Source organism: Salvelinus fontinalis, chromosome 26, assembly GCF_029448725.1.
Source record: "Salvelinus fontinalis isolate EN_2023a chromosome 26, ASM2944872v1, whole genome shotgun sequence".
NCBI classification, from domain to species: domain Eukaryota; kingdom Metazoa; phylum Chordata; class Actinopteri; order Salmoniformes; family Salmonidae; genus Salvelinus; species Salvelinus fontinalis.
This window is the reverse complement of record NC_074690.1, coordinates 36,469,662-36,476,489: the sequence shown is the minus strand read 5'-3', so window position 1 is coordinate 36,476,489 and position 6,828 is coordinate 36,469,662. Positions and strand designations below refer to the sequence as shown.

The 6,828-nt window shown below is 43.8% G+C and overlaps 1 long non-coding RNA gene across 1 annotated transcript; it reads right to left on the bottom strand.

Annotated features, from left to right (window-relative positions):
- Window positions 1–408: 408 nt before the first annotated feature.
- Window positions 409–6,504, bottom strand: LOC129824212 (uncharacterized). The gene is made up of 3 exons (XR_008754728.1): window positions 6,330–6,504; window positions 2,733–3,202; window positions 409–1,619 (listed from the first exon to the last, which is right to left on the bottom strand). It is a non-coding gene; the product is annotated as an uncharacterized LOC129824212 (long non-coding RNA).
- Between the last annotated feature and the right edge of the window lie 324 nt (window positions 6,505–6,828).

Sequence of the window (6,828 nt, the reverse complement as noted above, 5' to 3'; positions counted from 1 at the left end):
TATTTTTTACTTTAGTTTATCTGGTAAATATTTTCTTCACTCTTTCTTGAACTGCACTGTTGTTTAAGGGCTTGTAAGTAAGCATTTCACGATAAGGTTTACACCTGTTGTATTCGGCGCATGTGACAAATAACATTAGATTTTATTTTAATTTTATTTAGACCGGTGGAAATCTGTCCTTTGGTCGGATGAGTCCAAATTTGAGATTTTTAGTTCCAACCGCCATATCTTTGGGAGATGCAGAGTAGGTGAATGGATGATCGCCGCATGTGTGGCTCCCACTGTGAAGCATGGAGGAGGAGGTGTGTGTGTGGGGGGGGGGCTTTGCTGTTGACACTGTCAGTGATTTATTTAGAATTCAAGGCACACTTAACCAGCATGGCTACCACAGCATTCTGCAGCAATACTCCACCCCATCTGGTTTGCGCTTAGTGGGACTATCATTTGTATTTCAATAGGACAATGACCCAACACACCTCCAGGCTGTGTAAGGGCTATTTGATCAAGACAGAGAGGGATGGAGTGCTGCATCAGATAACCTGGCCTCCACAATCACCTGACCTCAACCCAATTTAGATATTTTGGGATGAGTTGGACCACAGAGTGAAGGAAAAGCAGCCAACAAGTGCTCAGCATACAGTATGTGGGAACTCCATCAAGATTGTTGGAAAAGCATTCCTCATGAATCTTTTAAAGCTGTCATCAAGGCAAAGGGTGACTACTTTGAAGAATCTCAAGTATTGTCACACCCTGATCTGTTTCACCTGTCTTGTGCTTGTCTCCACCCCCCTCCAGGTGTCGCCCATTTTCCCCATTTATTCCCTGTGCATTTATACCTGTGTTTCCTGTTTGTCTGTTGCCAGTTCGTCTTGTCTCATCAAGCCTACCAGCGTGGTTTTCCCGTACTTCTGTTTCTCTCTTGCCCCTGTTTTTCTAGTTTTTCTGGTTTTGGCCACTGCCTGCCCTGACCCTGAGCTTAACTACCGTTCTGTACCTGTCTGACACTACCCTGGATTACCGACCTCTGCCTGCCCTTTACCTGTCGTCTGCATGCCCCCTGTTTTGTTAATAAACATCTGTGATTCGAACTCTCTGCATCTGGGTCTTATCCTGAGGTCTGATAAATATTAAATATATTTGTATTTGTTTTGGTTACTACATGATTCCATATGTGTTATTTCATAGTTTTGGTGTCTTCACTATTATTCTTGTCACGTTCTGACCTTTATTTTCCTTTGTTTTTGTCTTTAGTTAGTATGGTCAGGGCGTGAGTTGGGGTGGGCAGTCTATGTTATGTGTTTCTATGTTTAGGTTTGTCAATTGGCCTGATATGGTTCTCAATCAGAGACAGGTGTTTTGCATTGTCTCTGATTGGGAACCATATTTAGGTTGCCTGTTTTCACTGTTGGTTTGTGGGTGTTTGTTTCCTGTGTCTGTGTTCGTACCACTGGGACTGTTTCGGTTAGGTTACTTTGTTATTTTGTATTTTTTGTCGTGTTCAGTTAATTATATTAAAACATGGACACTTACCACTCTGCGCTTTGGTCCGATCCCTGCTACACCTCCTCTTCAGACGAAGAGCAGACGGGCAACGCGGTTGGAAATCAGCCGTTACAATTCTACAACGTAGAAAAATAAAAACCCTTGATTGAGTAGGTGTGTCCAAACTTCTGACTGGTACTGTACATTTGCAAACATTTCTAAAAACCTGTTTTCTCTTTGTCATTATCGAGTATTGTGTATAGATGTTGAGTAAAAATATATATTTAATACATTTTAGAATAAGGCTGTATCGTAACAAAATGTGGAAAAAGGGAAGGGGTATGAATACTTTCCGAATGCACCGTCCGTGGCATGCCAATTGATGTTGTACTGAATGCCAACTGCTGTCGCTCTGACAGTAGGTTCCAAGTATTTGGAGAGCAATACAAATAGTTGCAGTGATGAATGCTGATGTTAACTGGTTGTCTATAGGGTCACTCAAGCTGCCATTTATATTTGACTAATAATAGTTCCTGGAGAAAGCTGCAAATGCTACTCTATATAGTGAGACTTGGCTACTTTCAGGCTATGGAGTTCGAGAGGGACTGGCTGACCTGCCAGTCAGCAGGGGTGGCCAACTGGTTCTGTGCTGTGAACTGCAGGCCGTCAACCACTCTCAGGATCTCATCAAAGTTCCATGCCATTGTGGGAGGGTAGAGCAGGGACAAGCTTCAACCTTTTGCCTGGGCCAATGAAAATATTTCTTGACGCGCAAAGATGTCACACTTTGGTGGGAAGGAATTAGGCCGGTAGGGGATGGGTTTACTCACATGGCAAACAGTTAGAGAGAGAAAGTGTGTGTTTGACAGAGATGGGGGAGTGTAGCAAATATGAGCTTGTGAGCTGTGTTCATTAGTAATCATCATGTGGTGATATCACCCTCACTGATACATATAAGATTACGTCATCGTATCCAGCAAGGGGCTGAGGTAGTGTGTTTTTGCGAGACGGGGTGGTGGGGCCTGGGTGGGAGGGGTAGCTAACTCTTATTAACCAGTGAAGATGGGCTGCTTGCATCAGCATGAATAAGTAACGTTTATGGGAAATAGAGCACAAGAAAGAGCAGGATGATCTCATGGTGGGCCAATGAGTCATACCGGAAACTGAGAAACAGTGGAGAGAGAGAAAGGCTGTCTGAGAGAGAGAGTGTGTGTGTGTGCCTGTAGGTGTGCGTGTGTTTTGACACTCACACAGTGGCAGTAAGGGGAATGCCGTCCTTGTCCTTCTCGTCATGGTCCAGCACGCACAGGGCCACTGCCAGCTTCCTGTGACTGTCTGCTATGATGGGGAAGAGGAACGCACAGCCAGACTCCTTCCTCATTGTTGTAGGCTAGGATGTCTTACAGGATCACAGCACAGCCCCTCTATTACTAAACGCACTGGTCAATGGTATAGGCACTCAAAACTATGGCTTTATCCCAAGCGGCACCCTATTCTATGGGCCCTGGTCAAAAGTAGTGCCCTATAAAGGGAATAGGGAGCCATTTGGGAAGCACACGAAACCTTGGTCCAGACACGATGGTCCTCCAGACTGTCGATGGACAGTGCGATCATCTCTATGTTGCTCCTGCTAAATTTACAGCTGAGTTTGGCGGCTCGGCCCAGCTCTGTGGTGCAGACAGCAGTGTAGTCACGGAGGTGGGAGAACAGGATACCCCAGCTACAGAGAGAAGGGTGGGGGGTGATAGATAGAGGGACAGAAACAGCGAGAGAGAGAGTAGGGGCCTAGCAGAGGAATGACAGCCTCTGTCCACCTGGCTCCTGTGTTTCATTATTTGACCACTATTGCTTTTAGATCAGGGTAAGAAATAGTTATTTCAATGTTTAATACACTTTTAAAAAACGTATGTTAAGCAGCCTAAAGTTCCATTCAAATGTTTGATTTCATCATGTAGCTAAGAACCAGGAGGAAAGTAAAAGTGGCATGTAGCTGGCCTCAAGTATGGCCACAGAGATCTTGCACCCATTGACATTTCAGAGTCAGCGTTTTCATTGAGTGGGCTCAGACAACAAATAATTTGAGCAGTAAGTAAAGCAGTTTTTTCTCTGACGTCTCGACCTCGTTAGCCTGACACAACCAACTGACCTACACTGAGTATACAAAACATTAAGAACTCTTTCCTTGACAGACTGATCAGGTGAATCCAGGTGAAAGCGATGATCCCTTATTGATGTCACTTGTTAAATCCACTTCAATCAGTGTAGATGAAGGGAGGAAATGGGTTAAAGAAGAATTTATAAGCCTTGAGACAATTGAGACGTGGATTGTGTATGTGTGCCATTCAGAGGGTGAATGGGCAAGACAAAAGATTTCAGCGCATTTGAACGGGGTATGGCAGTAGGCGCCAGACGCACCAGTTTGTGTCAGGAACTGCAACGCTGCTGAGTTTTTCATGCAGCTTCCCGTGTGTATCAAGAATGGTCCACCACCCAAAGGACATCCAGCCAATTCCATAAGGTCTACTACACCTGTTGTATTCGGCGCATGTGACAAATGCAATTTGATTTGTAATTCGAGTTTATCACAGCGAGCCGTTAGTGGACGTCTAAGTGCCCATCCTGCCTCAGAGGCTCCAGTTGTTCCTATGTCCCCTCTCCCCTCTTCTGCAGCCGGTGCGCAGACGGAGGTTTACTCTGTGTCTTTCAATCAGTGCATTCTTGTTATCATCCTGAGGTTGTTTTTATCCATTGACCTGTGGCCCTCCAAACGGCTAGGGGTGTGCGTCTGTGAGGACTCGTTCTGGGCCAACATCCGGACCCTAGTGAAGCTGGTGGAGATCACCGGACACTTTGTGCCCTGGTTCATCGGCACCTTGTACTGTCTACTCCGGGATGAAACCTTCACAGAGCAAGTAGCCTCTGCTAAGTCCCCAACAACCGGATGACAAAAGAGAGCCTGTGATGTGACTTCCGTTATTGGACGTTAACAAGAGGACACTCCATTTGAACCCCTCCTCCACATTTCCTGGATTGGTTGAACAGTGCAGAAGAGAACCTCCCCTGACAGTTTTTTTTCTTCCCATCAAGACCAGTAAGTAGAGGATCTATTGTAGTTTCAGGAGTTTCTTTTACACCTTCTATGTTAGGTTGCTAGCAAGAGATGATGCTCAACCTGGTTTTAGGTGAGTAGACTCATATTTTATCATCTGGGTTGGATTTATGTCATCTGGATTTTTATAGACTATCCTACACTGTTGTGCTCTAATCTTTAGATAATAATAAAATGATGCTCTTACAACAATTGTTTTAAACCACAAACTCGTATTGCTTCGGTTACACTCTCCGTTCAGTGAATTGTTCGCCCCATGCATGGTCTCCCTTTTCTTTCAAAGCCCTTGCACTGCTTTTATAGGCCTTTGAGCTTCTGATTGGATGAGTTATTGTATGACATTTTGTTTTGATACTAGCCTAGGCATAATACTTGATTCAACTGAACAGATGGTGTTCAATCCTACATTTACCACTTGTGCTAAATTTGGATATTATACTGAATTGAATCAAATGGACCCAGAGGTAAACTTCAACTCTTTACCCCATGACTGTCTTTACCCCATGACTGTCGGTCAAGAACCCAGCATTCTTTACTGATGTCATATCAGTACACATCATCCCCCCTTTACTTGGATATAAACTTCAATGTCAACATGACATACACAACAACACTTGTACAGCAACCTTTGTGTTAACAATAAACAACTTTTCTTTATCAGCTTACTTTTTTCTACCATATGCAAAAAGAAACGGTATTCCTTTTATTTATTCTGCTACAAAACATTCTGCACCTTATCTTTTTCACAGAATAACTCAAACATTCAGAGAATTTATATTAGTCCATTGTACTTGCCATTTTTCAGATAACGCTTGTTTTCTTTAACTCTAACCGTGGGGAAATTATTTAACGACAAAGTCTGTTAGCTTCTGAGGCAGTTTGATACTAGGCGGTGTCAAAGGAAGGCCTTAAACATTTTCAAAGACTCCAGCCATCCAAGTCATATACTGTTTTCTCTGCTACCGCACGGCAGGTGGTACCGGAGCACCACGTCTGGCACCAGAAGGCTCCTGAACAGCTTCTACCCACAAGCCATAAGACTGCTGAACAGTTAATCAAATGGCTACCCGGACTATTTGCATTGACCCCCTTTTTTACTGACATTATGGCACTGGCTCTATGCACACTCACTGGACTCTACCCATACGCTCACACACATAGACACACTTTCACACTCTTCAAACATGCTGCTGCTACACTGTTTATTATCTATCTTGATTGCCTAGTCACTTTTACCCCTACCTACAAGTACATATTACCTAAATTACCTCAACTACTTTGTACCCCTGGACATTGACTTGGTACCTGTACTTTTTGTATATAGCCTCGTTATTGTTATGTATTTTTTATTTAACCTTTATTTAACTAGGCAAGTCAGTTAAGAACAAATTGTTATTTATAATGACCTCCTACCCTGGCCAAACCCAAACCCGGACGACGCTGGGCCAATTGTGTGCCGCCCTATGGGACTCCCAATCACGGCCGGTTGTGATACAGCCTGGAAACGAACCAGAGTCTGTAGTGACGTCTCTAGCACTGAGATGCAGTGCCTTAGACAGATGCCCCAGTATTTTATTCTGTTACTATTTCATTTTTTATTCTCTTTCTTTCTTAAAGCATAATTTTTTTTACTCTGCATTTTTGGGAAAGGGGTCGTAAGTAAGCATTTCACAGTAAAGTCTACGCTGGTTGTATTCGGCACGTGTGACAAATAACATTGTGATGTGATTTGACTTACCTTGTTTACTCCACGACTGTCGGTGCATCAAGAACCCAGCATTCTTACTGACGTGGTGATGTCATATTAGTGCACGACAGATGGTTCCTCTCCAGTCCTGCATAATGTCCCTCAGGGGTCCATCTGCACACTTTGCACTATGTAGATGAGTAGCCTATGCGCAATTACGTGCAGCATATGCATTGTGAACTCGTTGGGACTAACCACAACAAAAGTTATTTTAAGCTAGTCCCGTGTAGCTCAGTTGGTAGAGCATGGCGCTTGCAACGCCAGGGTTGTGGGTTCGATTCCCACGGGGGGCCAGTACAAAAAAAGTATGAATGTATGTACTTGTAAGTCGCTCTGGATAAGAGCGTCTGCTAAATGACTTAAATGTAAATGTAAATGTAAGCTGCATTGAGTTAATGGACAGTGTTGGGCAGAGCTGTGTTGTTTGCCAAAGTCCCATCAATTCACGAAAGTGTCTGATATTGCATTCGTTTGTGGGAAAAGGGTATTT